Genomic DNA, 16,628 nt, shown 5'->3' with positions numbered 1-16,628 from the left:
ATCTGTTCCTTATCCAAAAATACTATTTGCCACAGAAAGAGCCCTGGCCTAATCATAGAAGTAGAATAAACAGAATAGATGTGGCTCTTAGAATACAATGTAAGGTCACTCCCCTCTCAAAAAAGAGATGTGGATTTCTGTACACAACATTCCGGTTCTATGTTCTGAATGAGTTCACAGGAGAGGTATGTGATAGCTTGCTGAACACAGACAGAACAATGTTGTAGAGTTTTTGTTCTTGTTTTGCCAGTGTTCTGTCCAACTAACAAACAGGTCAGTGTGTGCCGCTCCTTAACACTCAGTCAGAAACAATGCTGCTGGGTCTAAAACTATTCAACTGTTGTGTCGAACCACTAATTGGATTCCAAGTAAACAAATGTAATTAGGCAAAAGGGGCACCACAAAACAGCAACAACAAACCAGATTTGGGGTTTTGTTTATAAACTGATGGTGTGCTATGGTGATACAATGTTTATCTTTGTGTTTAAAACTCAACGCTGAGGAAAAATCTTAAATGATACCCTGTTCCCCCATATAGTTCACTACCAGACCCCTTTAGTAACGTTCCAACATATAGTTCACTACCAGACCCCTTTAGTAACATTCCCCCATATAGTTCACTACCAGACCCCTTTAGTAACATTCCACCATATAGTTCACTACCAGACCCCTTTAGTAACATTCCACCATATAGTTCACTACCAGACCCCTTTAGTAACATTCCCCCATATAGTTCACTACCAGACCCCTTTAGTAACATTCCACAATATAGTTCACTACCAGACCCCTTTAGTAACATTAGAGATACAGACAGATTTTGTTGCTTTAAAGGCAGAGGTCAATATGGGTCAAAGGTGGCATGGCTCATCCCTCACTGACCACATACAACCAATAACAGAGCAGGAAAGTATTCCTGAGTAAACACTTCATCATAATCTTGGAAGACAGAGGGAGAGATCTAGAACATAGAGAATGTGACGGAAGCAGGGAAGTAGGGGTGGAGGGGAGGAGGAAAGGAGGGGTGGTTGTTGTTGTGGTGGAAGTGCGGGGGGGGGGGTTAAGGGGTGCAGCAGCAGACGTCTGGAAACAGTTAAGGATAGATCACAGGCCTGTATGCAGGACGAGGGTGGGAAACATAGGGAGGGTGGAAGAAAGGAGCCTTGGGAAGAGAGGGAGGTGAAGGATGAGGATGAGGAAAACCTTTGAATGAGTCAGTGGATAAAAACCAAAAATCTTCAAAATTATTTGGGGCACTAAAATGTGTTTATTTCTATTTTGAACTGGATGACTGAAAGTGTACTATTAAAAGCATGTGTAGTAAAACTTCTCCAAATTCTAATCTAATCATGATACGTCTGTGGCACAAGGCAAACTTTCATTAATTGTCCCATACATTATATTCAGGTTGAATACTGTAAATGTATGAATTGTTCTGTTAGAAGTAAATAACAGAATCATAAAACGTGCTGAAAAAAGTATTAGTGTTAGTTTTCTTACTGTAAAGCTTACTGTAAACCACTTTGGGTATTGTAGCCTATGAAAGGTTCTAAAGAAATAAGATACATTTCTTGTAATGTTAAATTCCCTGATTACCCAGCTAACAGTTAATCGAACATAGATACAGTGCATCTTTAGAGCTTGAAGCCTGTGTAAAGAAACTAGCACTTTCATTCCCCAAACTGAAACTCTTAAACTATTCCAACAACATGACTCGTACATTTCCTCCCCAATCTCCATCACCATGATGATAGGCTAGTCAGGGCCCTGTGTCATGTTTGATTTATTCCCGTTTTAGTTTTTTGTTGTTGTTCTCTCACACACTCTCAGGCTCATGGGGATGCAGACACACACACACACACACACACACACACACACACACACACACACACACACACACACACACACACACACACACACACACACACACACACACACACACACACACACACACACACACACACACACACACACACACACACACACACACACACACACACACACAGGCACACTTATTGGCAAGCATGCACACACACATTCACAAAGACACTCACAAGCACACATGCACACCCCCCCATGCACCACATACACACCACAAATGCACGCACACACACATGCACACACACCCACATGCGCACACACACACATGCGCGCGCACACACACACACACACACACACACACACACACACACACACACACACACACACACACACACACACACACACACACACAGTTCATCCCCTCTGTGTCACTGGTGTACAGTACAGTTCAAGTTCCCACAGTGCTCATGTGAAATGTTCCCAGGCCCACTGATCCACTGGGGACGGTGGCAGGACCACCAGGGCCCAGAGGTCACGCCGTCCCAGAAGGCCATGCGTCACAACACTCAGAGAGCGACTGGCTACCCAGGAAACCACACATGATTATTTATGAGCACATGTCACCTCAGTGTCACAGATGAAGATTGTATGATGATAAGAGTCAAATTTGGTGATAGCAGTGCACGTGTCACTTGGTTCACGGAGTCAACTCTGATTGTAGCTATTATGACAGTGATTAATAACGTCATTGAGCACGCAAGGGAAAACTGCTGCGGAACACTAGAAAACAAATGACTGTTTTACTGCAAATGAATTGCATGACATTCCTTGCATCTTACTTCAAACCACATGTAACCTAACCCTTCAATGAGAAATTGTAATCTCTGCCAGTTTTGATCTTGTTTTAGGTGTTAAAAGGACTTAAGAGGTGGGGGGGGTAGTGGACATGAGAAGGGTGATGTGTTCCCTGGTGGTCCAGTGAGGACGTTGGTCTGAATGAGGGTCTTTGAGGAAGAAATTGACCAGTAAACCCTAAGGAGCTGACAGGGACAAACCATCTAAGATCAGAAGGCCAAAACATCCCAGTGGAGAGGTCTTCAGAGTGGGCATCAGAGGTGACCCTTAGGATAGATTATCACTCTCACTGCTTCTGCTTAGGGCATTAACATGCTTCTGGGAAAGACAGACTGCATCAGGGACTCTGTGGTTTTATAGAACGAGGCTGTGAGACTGTAAGAAGATACACATGTGCAGTGTAGATCCTCTGACCCTCTCATCACGCTTCATAACGCTTCATAAAGCTCCATTCCTCACTCAGAGGCTTGACCTGGACATACAGTTGAATTCGGAAGTTTACATACACTTAAGTTGGAGTCATTAAAACTAGTTTTTCAACGACTCCACAAATTTCTTGTTAACAAACTATAGTTTTGGCAAGTCGGTTAGGACATCTACTTTGTGCATCACAAGTAATTTTTCCAACAATTGTTTACAGACAGATTATTTAACCTATAATTCACTGTATCACAATTCCAGTGGGTCAGAAGTTTACATACACTAAGTTGACTGTGCCTTTAAACAGCTTGGAAAATTCCAGATAATTATGTTATGGCTTTAGAAGCTTCTGATAGGCTAATTGACATCATTTGAGTCAATTGGAGGTGTACCTGTGCATGTATTACAAGGCCTAACTTCAAACTCAGTGCTTCTTTGCTTGACATCATGGGAAAAACTAAAGAAATCAGCCAAGACCTCAGAAAGAAATTGTAGACATCCACAAGTCTGGTTCATCCTTGGGAGCAATTTCCAAAAGCCTGAAGGTACCACGTTCATCTGTACAAACAATAGTACGCAGGTATAAACACCATGGGACCACGCAGCTGTCATACCGCTCAGGAAGGAGACTCATTCTGTCTCCTAGAGATGAAAGTACTTTGGAGCGAAAAGTGCAAATCAATCCCAGAACAACAGCAAAGGAACTTGTGAAGATGCTGGAGGAAACAGGTACTAAAGTATCTATATCCACAGTAAAACGAGTCCTATATCGACATAACCTGAAAGGCCGCTCAGCAAGGAAGAAGCCACTGCTCCAAAATCACCATAAAAAAGCCAGACTACGGTTTGCAACTGCACATGGGGACAAAGATTGTACTTTTTGGAGAAATGTCCTCTGGTCTGATGAAACAAAAATAGAACTGTTTGGCCATAATGACCATCGTTATGTTTGGAGGAAAAAGGGGGAGGCTTGCAGGCCGAAGAACACCATCCCAACCGTGAAACACGGGGGTGGCAGCATGTTGTTGTGGGGGTGCTTTGCTGCAGGAGGGACTGGTGCACTTCACAAAACAGATGGCATCATGAGGAAATCAAATAATGTGGATATACTGAAGCAACATCTCAAGACATCAGTAAGGAAGTTAAAGCTTGGTCGCAAATGGGTCTTCCAAATGGACAATGACCCCAAGCATACTTCCAAAGTTGTGGCAAAATGGCTTAAGGACAACAAAGTCAAGGAGTGGACATCACAACGCCCTGAACTCACTCCCATAGGAAATTTGAGGCCTACAAACCTGACTCAGTTACACCAGCTCTGTCAGGAGGAATGGGCCAAAATTCACCCAACTTATTGTGGGAAGCTTGTGGAAGGCTACCCGAAATGTTTGACCCAAGTTAAACAATTTAAAGGCAATGCTACCAAACACTAATTGAGTGTATGTAAACTTCTGACCCACTGGGAATGTGATGAAAGCTGAGATAAATCATTCTCTCTACTATTATTCTGACATTTCACATTCTTAAAATAAAGTGGTGATCCTAACTGACCTAAAACAGGGAATTTTGACTTGGATTAAATGTCAGGAATTGTGAAAAACTGAGTTTAAATGTATTTGGCTAAGGTGTATGTAAACTTCCGACTTCAACTGTAGGTATGTGTATATATACAGTATGTCTGTCTGTCTGTCTGTCTGTCTGTCTGTCTGTCTGTCTGTCTGTCTGTCTGTCTGTCTGTCTGTCTGTCTGTCTGTCTGTCTGTCTGTCTGTCTGTCTGTCTGTCTGTATGTATGTACGTATGTATTTTATTTTACTGCTCTAGGGATGTAATTATTGTTTGGATAACCTTATTTACTATTAAGTATTGATTCACTTTTTATTTACATTTTTTCACTCTTTATGTGATCCGCAATGCAGAGAACGCCGGAAGAAGAATGATCATTTAATTTCCACAGTGAATTATTGTAATGTTTGTTTATGTGTTAGTTAATCCCATATGGGATGGGTTGCCAATTGGCGATTTGACAAGAAAATACAATTTCATTCATTCATTCATTCATTCATTCATTCATTCGTTCATCTGCAGTTGAACCAGATGATCCCAAAGGAGATGGCTAAAAATACATTGACTTGGACCATAGTGACTTGATGCACATGAAGCAACACTGTTGAGTAACTTTTGGACAATGGGCAGCATAGTGATGTCACAATCACCACACTAACCACAATTGGAATCGAACAATCTTGTTGCCATTAGGGAGGTATTAGTATTTTGGTATTTTGGTATTTTATTAGGATCCCCATTAGCTGTTGCAAAAGCAGCATCTATACTTCCTGGGGTCCACACAAAATATGAAACATGACATAATACAGAACATTAATAGACAAGAACAGCTCAAAGACAGAACTACATAAAAAAATGTAAAGGCACACATAGCCTACATATCAATACATACACGCAAACTATCTAGGTCAAATAGGGGGGAGGCGTTGTGCCGTGAGGTGTTGTGTTATCTGTTTTTTGAAACCAGGTTTGCCGTTTACTTGAGCAGGTTGAGATGGAACGGAGTTCCATGCAATAATGGCTCTATATAATACTGTATGCCTTCTTTAATTTGTTCTGGATTTGGGGACTGTGAAACGACCCCTGGTGGCATGTCTGGTGGGGTAAGTGTGTGTGTCAGATCTGTGTGTAAATTGACTATGCAAACAATTTGGGATTTTCAATACATTAATGTTTCTTATCAAAAGAAGAAGTGATGCAGTCAGTCTCTCCTCAACTTTTAGCCAAGAAAGACTGGCATGCATAGTATTTATATAATTCCTCTGACTACAATGAAGAGCAAGACGTGCCGCTCTGTCCTGGGCCATGTGCTGCTAAACTAGGTCTTTCTTCGCAGCACTGGACCACATGACTGGACAATAATCAAGATTAGACAAAACTTGACCTGCAGAACTTGCTTTTTGGAGGGTGGTGTCAAAAAAGCAGAGCATCTCTTTATTACGGATAGACCTGTCCCCATCTTTACAACCATTGCATCTATATGTTTTGACCATGACAGTTCACAATCTAAGGTAATGCCAAGTAATTTAGTCTCCTCAACTTGTTTAACAGCCACACCATTCATTACCAGATTCAGCTGAGGTCTAGAATTTAGGGAATGATTTGTACCAAATACAATGCTCTTAGTTTTAGAGATGTTCAGGACCAGTTTATTACTGGCCACCCATTCCAAAACAGACTGCAACTCTTTGTTAAGGGTTTCAGTGACTCCCTTAGCTGTGGTTGCTGATGTTGTATATGGTTGAATCATCAGCATACATGGACACACATTTTTTCAGCAACAGGTTATGGTCAAAAATATCAAAGGCTGCACTGAAATCTAACAGTACAGCTCCCACAATCTTATTATCAATTTATTTCAACCAATCATCAGTCATCTGTGTCAGTGCAGTACATGTTGAGTGTCCTTCTCTATAAGCATGCTGAAAGTCTGTTGTTAATTTGTTTACAGAGAAATAGCATTGTATTTGGTCAAAGACAATTTTTTCCAACAGTTTGCTTAGCAAGCTTATAGGTCTGATGTTAGAACCAGTAAAAGCTGCTTTACCACTTTTGTGTGATGTCACAATCATCATTTGTTTCCATGGTAAGCAATGTTTTTTCTTCATTGTGATGCTACAATTGAAGGGTGTTATCAGGCTTGAGTGGTCAAATACAGTAATCTAGTACTTGATGTCCCATTCCCCCATTGGCCATGGGTGAAGAAAAGGGTTTGCATTAGAGATGTCATGGTAATCCCCATGCAGAATAAACTGTGTTCCCAGAGCGTAAGTTTTCCCAGGGATGCTGGTATTCCCAGCATTCATTACTAACCCCCACCACACTCAAAGTGTCATCCCCCTGACATGGAAGATGGTTCGACCCAACCCCACCAGGGAGCATGCAGGCGGCCAGGCCCACGCACAGGCCAGGATACAGTTAGTGTGTAAACTGACTTCCCTCAGCAGCCTTTAAACTTTCTGTATCTCTGGGGATTATCTATATATACTGGGCCGTGTTTGAGTTAAACATCTGGCAATGATGTTGCAGTCAGTATATGATGAGATGGGAACCACTTTCCCAATCACATTTGCAACCGAGCGTTTTCCTTACTGAGTGAGTGTGTCCCGAGGGGAAGCGGGACGCAGTGTTTGAAAAAAAGAAAAAAAAGACGTTCAATAACAAAAGACAGAAATGTTTCCAAAAAGCTTCTCTGAGCACATCTGGAGAGCCTTGACTTCCTGTATGGGGAAACATGCAGCCTTGTGTGGGTGTGAGGGGGTGATGAATCAGTGATGCCGCAGACCACCAAGACCACTGGCCAGACACATAGCACAGGCCAGAGACTGAACACAGCACAGGCCAGAGACTGAACATAGCACAGGCCAGAGACTGAACACAGCACAGGCCAGAGACTGAACACAGCACAGGCCAGAGACTGAACACAGCACAGGCCAGAGACTGAACACAGCACAGGCCAGAGACTGAACACAGCACAGGCCAGAGACTGAACATAGCACAGGCCAGAGACTGAACACAGCACAGGCCAGAGACTGAACACAGCACAGGCCAGAGACTGAACACAGAACACGCCAGAGACTGAACAGAGCACAGGCCAGAGACTGAACACAGCACAGGCCAGAGACTGAACATAGCACAGGCCAGAGACTGAACACAGCACAGGCCAGAGACTGAACACAGAACACGCCAGAGACTGAACAGAGCACAGGCCAGAGACTGAACAGAGCACAGGCCAGAGACTGAACAGAGCACAGGCCAGAGACTGAACAGAGCACAGGCCAGAGACTGAACACAGAACAGGCCAGAGACTGAACACAGCACAGGCCAGAGACTGAACACAGCACAGGCCAGTGACTGAACAGAGCACAGGCCAGAGACTGAACACAGCACAGACTGAACACGGCACAAGAAAACTAGAGTTAGAGAGAAGCACAACACAAAGGACAACACAGGTTGAAACAGACAAATGAACACATGCCAACGTGAAAACTCGACACAGGACAACACAAGGGACAGAATATGAATCAGATCAAACACATTGTGGAACAGAAGAACAAGAGATACCTCAACAATGGATAGAACACAAGCTCAGACTTTACAAACAAAACAGAGAAGTGACACGCTTACATGCCGAACACAGTTTATGATACAATACCACAAAGACAGGAGAACAGTACAGAACAGAGAACAAACACAAAGCTTACTGTCTATCCTCAACACGTGTACAGGACAAGAACAAAGCAAACCTCTCTAACTTTGTGGTCACCTTTTTCCATTACAGAACTGTACAGTGATATAACTAGTGTAGTGGTCAACAGTATGACTAACAGCAAAAACTATACAGTACATTGAAGGGACAACATCCGAATCACAGAACTAATAGTAGCATACGTGTACACATCATTGTCATCCCCCAGCTCTTTCTGGAGCCCTCTTGAGATAACAGTCTCTGACATTGACCCTAAAGCAGGCCCTTGGCATGGTCTGTGGGAATTTTCTTTATCCAGAGTGTCCTTGTTAAAATAAACCTCTTTTTTTATCGTTCCTCACAGAGAAACTCAATCCCCCTGAGACAAGACTCCTGGTCTCTGAGCATCTGAACCACAATGAACTGCTTCCAGCCCCCCTCTCTCACCTAACGCTGCCTCAACCTAAGTCTTATCCTCTTTGACTTACCCACTGGGCACAGACGTCACTTCAACATATAGTTTGGATTTAAATTTGGTTGAGTTTTCAATTAACGTGAATTCAACGTGAAATCCACCCTGTCATTGGATTTAGGTTAAAAGCTGGGTGGAAAAAATAGTAAATTCCCTGATGTTGATGACTTTTTGCATATCCAATCAGTTTTCCACGTTGATTCATTGTCATCACATGAACTTTTTGTTGTTAAATGACATGCAAACCAAGTTGATTCAGCCAGTTTTTGCCCAGTGGGTAAGGAGAGGCAGTAAAACTAAGGTCTGACATGACCAAACCCACACCCAAAATAGGGCGATTTTTGTGTGAGATTTCAGTCCAGACATATAGTATCTTCAGCATGCTTTACATACTGTACACGGCAGTACATTTCATCTACTGTGGCACTGGGTGCGTGGTCTATACAGTACAGTACCTCACTATTCTCACAGAGAATTTCCCTGTGCAGTAGGACATCCAAACTTGTAGTATATTCAAGGTTAAAAAATATATTTTTATTTCCACTTAAAAATGTCAGACTTGATTTGCCCTGATGAAAAATGGATCAACCCCTACAAAAATGGCAGTTGATTATAATCCACATAATAATTCACATTTCCTGTTGATGCAGGATTGTTTTCAAGCTGTAAGAAACGAGTCAAATGAACATATGACACCTGTACCATAACCACTCTGTCAGTCTGTGAGAGGGGATATAAGTAACACTTCTGGTGTAGGACCATTTTCCATCCATAACTGTAGTGTGTAAACAGTATGTCACTGGAACACAGATGTATTCTATTGCAGATACATCTACATGACAGTTGTTTAACATTCTTCAATTGACCTATTTCTACAAGTGACGCATTTATTATTAGGTTTGCACTTTGGGTTTGATCATGGCTGTAAGAACCGCTTAAGAAGTGCCAGACAACATAGACTAAATCAGAAAGACTTCACCATCGCGGAAATACCATACATTTTTCCCACTACTGAAACTTGTCTGACACTGTGTCGCAGTGTCTTTGGCAAATGAACTGTAACTTGTGTTTATAGGACCAACAACACCTGGTTAACTCAGCTCTACAAGCCTAATGGATCTTAGCTTTCTAGCAATTATACTACTGACCCTTTGGTAAGGGTCACACTAACTAACAGTGCAGTATTCTGACCCCTTGACTTTTTTCACATTTGTTACATTACAGCCTTATTCTAAAATTGGTTAAATTGTTTTTTCCCCTCATCAATCGACACACAATACCCCATAATGACAAAGCAAAAACCGTTAAAAAAATTTTTTTCAGCAAATATATACAACAACAACTGAAATATCACATTTACATAATTATTCAGACACTTTACGCAGGTACTTTGTTGAAGCACCTTTGGCAGCGATTACAGCCTAGAGTCTTGGGTATGACGCTACAAGCTTTGCACACCTGTATTTGGGGAGTTTCTCCCATTCCTCTCTGCAGATCCTCTCAAGCTCCGTCAGGTTGGATGGGGAGCGTTGCTGCACAGCTATTTTCAGGTCTCTCTAGAGATTTTCAATCGGGTTCAAGTCCGGGCTCTGGCTGGACCACTCAAGGACATTCAGCGAATTGACCGAAGCCACTCCTGCGTTGTCTTGGCTGTGTGCTTAGGGTCATTGTCCTGTTGAAAGGTAAACCTTTTGCCCCATTCTGAGGTCCTGAGCGCTCTGGAGCAGGTTTTTATCAAGGATCTCTCTGTACTTTGCTTTGTTCATCTTCGCCTCGATCCTGACTAGTCTTCCTGCCACGGAAAAACATCCCTGCAGCATGATGCTGCCACCATGTTTCACCTTAGGGATGGTCCCAGGTTTCTTCCAGACGTGAGGCTTGGCATTCAGGCCAAAGAGTTCAATCTTGGTTTCATCAGACCAGAGAATCTTGTTTCTCATGGTCTGAGAGTCTTTAGGTGCCTTTTGGCAAACTCTAAGCGAGCTGTCATGTGCCTTTTATTGAGGAGTGGCTTCCATCTGGCCTCTCTACCATAAAGGCCTGATTAGTGGAGTGCTGCAGAGATGGTTGTCCTTCTGGAAGGTTCTCCAATCTCCACAGAGGAACTCTGGAGCTCTGTCAGAGTGACCATGGGGTTCTTAGTCACCTCCCTCCCCCAATTGCTCAGTTTGGCCAGGCGACCTGCTCTAGGAAGAGTCTTGGTGGTTCCAAACTTCTTCCATTTCAAAATGATGTAGGCCACTGTGTTCTTGGGTTCCTTCAATGCTGTAGACATTTTTTGGTACCCTTCCCCAGATCTGTGCCTCGACAAAATCCTGTCTCTGAGCTCTACAGACAATTGCTTTGACCTCATGGCTTGGTTTTTGCTCTGACATGCACTGTCAACTGTGGGACCTGTCTATATATGGTCTCACAGTTGACAGTGCATGTCCAATCAATTGAATTTACCACAGGTGAACTCCAATCAAGTTGTAGAAACATCTCAAGGATGATCAATGGAAACAGGATGTACCTGAGCTCCATTTCGAGTCTCGTAGAAAAGGGTCTGAATACCTATGTAAATAAGGTATTTCTGTTTTATAAAAACCTGTTTTCGCATTGTCATTATAGGGTATTGTGTGTAGATTGCTAAGGATTGTTATTTATTTAATCCATTTTATAATAAGGCTGTAACGTAATAAAATGTGGAAAAAGTCAAGGGGTCTTAATACTTTCCGAACGCACTGTAACTTCCCTCTCTGTACAGTACGTGTACTACAGCTTCTGCCAGGAAGTCTGGACCTTCATGGCACAGGTGGTAGTGTGGTGGTGTACGCTAGGGATGTTGATTCATGCACCACTCCAGCTGTTCCCCCTAAAATCACAACATTACTATCAAAGTCCAAGATGCAAATTGAATGAGACATTAGAGGAATGCAAAGAAACGGATATGTTAACAAAAAGTCCCTTGCTCTAATTTTTCCCCTTCTCAAAATTCACCGCAGTGGTGTTGGATTATCATGGGTAAACATATCTGGTGTCTGAACTGAAGGGCCCTACCGCAACAGAAGTGTGTCAGACTTGTTGTTTGGGAAGCTGTGGGTTCAGGCTAGCTCCTATATAAATGAAGCTGTAAATGCTGTCGAGAAGGCTGGGGAGGGGAGGGTAGAGGAGAGGAGAGGAGAGGAGAGGAGAGGAGAGGAGAGGAGAGGAGAGGGGGGAGGGGAGAGGAGAGGGTAGGAGTGGAGAGGAGGGGAGGGGAACTGAGAGGAGAGGAGGGTAGGAGAGGAGAGGAGGGGAGAGGAGGGTAGGAGAGGAGAGGGGACGTAGGAGAGGGGGAGAGAAGGTAGGAGAGGAGGGGAGATGAGGGGGTTATGGTAAAAGCAGTGTTTAAAGGGGTGCTAGTCTTCAGATGTGGCTGATGTTTGATATCTGATTAATGATCTTGTTTGCGACTCATTTGAAAAGCAAAATGAAGGAAAGGGCTTGAAAAGCATTGACAAGGAAAAAACATACTATCATCTATCTATCTATCTATCTATCTATCTATCTATCTATCTATCTATCTATCTATCTATCTATCTATCTATCTATCTATCTATCTATCTATCTATCTATCTATCTATCTATCTATCTATCTATCTATCTATCTATCTATCTATCTATCTATCTATCTATCTATCTATCTATCTATCTATCTATCTATCTATCTATCTATCTATCTATCTATCTATCACTTCCAATGGGACATCATCATTTGTGTCTGTGAGGCAAGCCAACAATATAATGTTATAAAAAGACTAAGGGCAGAGTTCCAGTAAAATGACAACTGAAAACCCTTAGTGAAGTCTTCCCACTCAGAGGGACAATACCAGATGTAGACACTGAAAACTAACCCCAGCCCTCTCCCCTCTACACCCTCACCTCACCCCACTTCACTAAGCCCTCCCCATCTGGCAAGTCAAACACCCCTCACCCCCAGCCCAAACACTTAAAGGAATAGCAGATCCCCACCCCCCCCCCACCCTATAACCTTCCCCTGCCCCGTGAGAAATAGAGGACACCTACACACACCCCTCAAATAAAGGAAAGAAAAAGAAACAGATGAATACAATTACAGCTCTGACTGGCTTTTCCATGGCAGCTTCCAACAATATGAGAGAGAGAGAGAGAGAGAGAGAGAGAGAGAGAGAGAGAGAGAGAGAGAGAGACACAGACAGAGACACAGACAAAAAAGTTAGCCCAGTTTGTTAGTTTGTGCATCACAGCAGCTTTAGTCTCTGGGGGTCAACTGACCTTTCAGATTAGACATATTCAAATGAAACAATAATTTTTTGTGTTTTAATGAGATACTGATATAGTGGTTATTTTCTCTTTCCATCCCTAAGACAAAGCCTTATTACTCTGTTACGAAACCTTATTACTCTGTAACAAAGCCTTATTTAAAAAATATATGTTTTATTTAAATTCAACCTAAATTCTTGTTTACAATGACGGCCTACCCCGGCCAAACCCGGACGACGCTGGGCCAATTGTAAGCCACCCTATGGGACTCGGCCGGATGTGATACAGCCTGGATCCAAACCAGGGACTGTAGTGACGCCTCTTGCACTGAGAGGCAGTGTCTTAGACAGCTGCGCCACTTGGGAGTACTCTGTGTTATTACTCTGTTACAAAGCCTTATTACTCTGTTACGAAGCCTTATTACTCTGTTACGAAGCTTTTATGAACCCTTCTATTTCTAATGTCCTCCTCCACAGCTGGATAGCTGGCACACCCTCTCTCAGATATGATGCAGCTGCTTCTCTTAGTGTTGCTGTGTGGGAGGTGGGACAGAAAGGAGTGGTCATTAGTGGCCTGTGTTCTAATGACTCTTGTCAGTGGAATGGTTAGTACTGAGAAGGAGGGAGGAGGAGGGAGGTGGTGGAGGAGGAGGAGGAGGAGAATGAGGGGAGGAGGAGGGAGGACGAGGAGGGAGGATGAGGACGAGGAGGGAGAAGTAGAATAAGGAGGAGGAGAATGAGGAGGTGGAAGGTGAAGAAGGCATATGCTTTGAGTAGCGGGCTCTGTGCTTACTGGAGTCAGAGTGGTATCTCTTAGTCCCGAAGTATGAAGGTGATACATAATGAATCAATGGATGATTGACCGCTGGGAGATGATTGATAAATTATTTGTTCTGAGGATAACAGGAAGATGAGGCTTGCAGTGTTGATCTCTACTACAAGGCTCTTGTTGGAGTAAAAGTTTAAACGGCAACACTTAGAGAGAGAGAGCTAAATGCCAGGTGGTAAAGCCTTTATTAGTACCAATATCTAAACAGCATTAGTGTCTGTGCTTGATTCTAAACAAGTATGGCTTTGACTGAAAAATATCAATCACTGTATAGACAGCATGGGGCTTATTCAATTTGCTGCAAAACTTGTAGCTATAAGTTACCACACTGGTACTTCAGACCATATGGGTTAGTGTCTGTGAGCCGCCTGTTGAATTAGATACACTGCATGTCTTCTGCATGGCCATAATGGAAAGCACATTTCTCAGTTTGGCTGGCACGCAGGGAGCACTGCTCTGAGAGCCAGGACACAGCTGATGACCAATGGGGGAGGGGAGAGGAGGAGGGGAGGGGAGGGGACAGGAAAGGAGTGGAGAAGAGGGTATGGGAGGAGAGGGAAGGGGTTTAGAGGAGGGGAGAGGACAGGGAGAGAGGTGAGGGAAGAAGGGAGGGAAAGAGGAAAGGGGAGAGGGGAGGTCTGTACACTCTTAGAAAAAAGGGTAGCAAAAGGCTTCTTTGGCTGTCCCCATCGGATAACCCTTTTTGGTTCCAGGTAGAACCCCTTTTAGTTCCAGGTAGAACCCCTTTTGGGTTCCATGTAGAACCCTCTGTGTTGCAGGTAGAAAGGGTTCTTCAAAGGGTTATCCTATGAGGACAGCCGAAGAACCCTTTTAGGTTTTAGATAGCACCTTTTTTTTCAAAGAGTGTAGTACTACATCAGAGCAGGGAGAACTCTCTCTCTCCCCAACATACCAACCCCCTAACACACTGTAAGAAAGAATCCCCACAACGCTCAAAACTTGTCTTAATTTAAACTTCTGGACATTTTAGAATGTGAGAGAGAATAGATTTAGCGTAGGTTTAACATAGCATGTTAGTGATCAACTGCTCTAAGATAGAGGAGAATTATAAAACAATACATTAAAACATTCATTCTAAAATAATATGAACACAATTCTTTAAGATGCATGCAATAAATATCCAAATGTCTCATGACAAGATGGTTACCCAAGATGAAGACCTGTACATCAAAGAGGAAGGGAGACAACATAAAGCATGCTAACATAGGTTCTATCAAAAGGAACCATTTGCATTACAGCGCTTGAGTGTTGTCTGTTTGTGGCACTACTACGTAAACTGGCCCATGCCAGAGCACCGGCATACCAAACGCTTAGAGCACATAGTCATAGAACAGCGGTCTCAGGACAACATCTGTTGGATGACAGAGTAACACGCCACACATGTTTGTGTTATGAGAAGAGATGACTACTATAACCCTGCAGGATGTCATATGTATGCCAGCTCAACAACTGAAACCTCCACAGTGATGGGGTCTGTGGGGATGAGTCAGAGAGCAGTATGTTCCTATGAATGTCTCTTCTATGGTCGGATGACACAAGTGCAACTCACTGGTTTGCCAGAGCCACACTCTCACCACGAACAACGTGTAAACTATGTATTACACTTATTAACATGAAGACCACTTTATTGGTCAAATGCACACAAGGTCCAGACAAAATGTGACTTCTGCTTTTAACCCAACCCCTCCGAAAGATACACACAAATACACACAACAGAGGAGGCTGGTGGGAGGAGCTATAGGAGGACGTGCTCATTGGAACGGCTGGAATAGAATAAGTGGAACCGTATTAAACACATCAAACATATGGAAACCACACGTTTGAGTCCATTCCATTCCAGGCATTACAATGAGCACATCCTCCTATAGTTCCTCCCACCAGCCTCCCCTGCCACACTGGGCACCCGGGGAACACTATGTGGATTAACAACACAGAGTTGTCTTCTCAACTGAAGACTGAGGACTCCAATGAAGTGAATGATGCTATGATAATGCTCCATGGCTGTCAGTGGCTCCCCTGCGTAGCTATGCATACAAGGTGATTCTGTTAAGGTCATTCACACAGGGATGCGGGGCACCAATGGTTCACTGGTGGGGACCGGCGCTTCACCAAGGGTGAGTTGAGAGAGCTGTACAAACAGCCCCTTTAGCACTAACGCACAAAGTGGCCAAGGTACACAGTGTGTGCGTTCGTGTGTGTGTGTGTGGGACACCCCGGGACTCCTTGTCAAGCGTATTGTCTATAGTGAGAATGTAAACATTGTTAAAGTTCCGTAGCGGTGACAGACAAACAGACATGTGTACAGAGATGCTCCACCATGTTGTAAAATACCTCTACAACCAAGGTGTTGTTGACTCAGGTTTGTCACTCCATAGACATTCAAATGTGTAGAATGTGCATACAAGTGTAAGTAAGCATCACAAACATAGCCCCCCCCCAACACACACACATTCACAAGGGTGTAAGTCTGGCAAGACATTAAACAGACAGTACGGTATGCACAATTCAGCAAAAATAAATAAATATCCTTTGACAATCATTGTACAACAAATATGTTTTAAGAAGAGATGTCATTATCCAGTTGTGGACAGCTACAGTACAGTAGAGCATGACTGAGGTGACTGAGGTGACTGAGGTGACACACATTAGTTGGATTAGTTCTAATGGGATCTCTGTCTCGACTGATTTAATTTACACTTCCT

General features: G+C 43.2%; 1 protein-coding gene across 2 annotated transcripts in view; it reads right to left on the bottom strand.

Annotated features, from left to right (window-relative positions):
* LOC106611876 (platelet-derived growth factor receptor beta) overlaps window positions 1–16,628 on the bottom strand; it is a 35,495-nt gene that overhangs the window by 18,422 nt on the left and 445 nt on the right. The window lies entirely within an intron of this gene.

The sequence above is a fragment of the Salmo salar genome, chromosome 09, assembly GCF_965601325.2.
Source record: "Salmo salar chromosome 09, fSalSal1, whole genome shotgun sequence".
Classification (NCBI taxonomy): Eukaryota; Metazoa; Chordata; class Actinopteri; order Salmoniformes; family Salmonidae; genus Salmo; species Salmo salar.
This window is presented reverse-complemented; position numbering and strand designations above follow the sequence as displayed.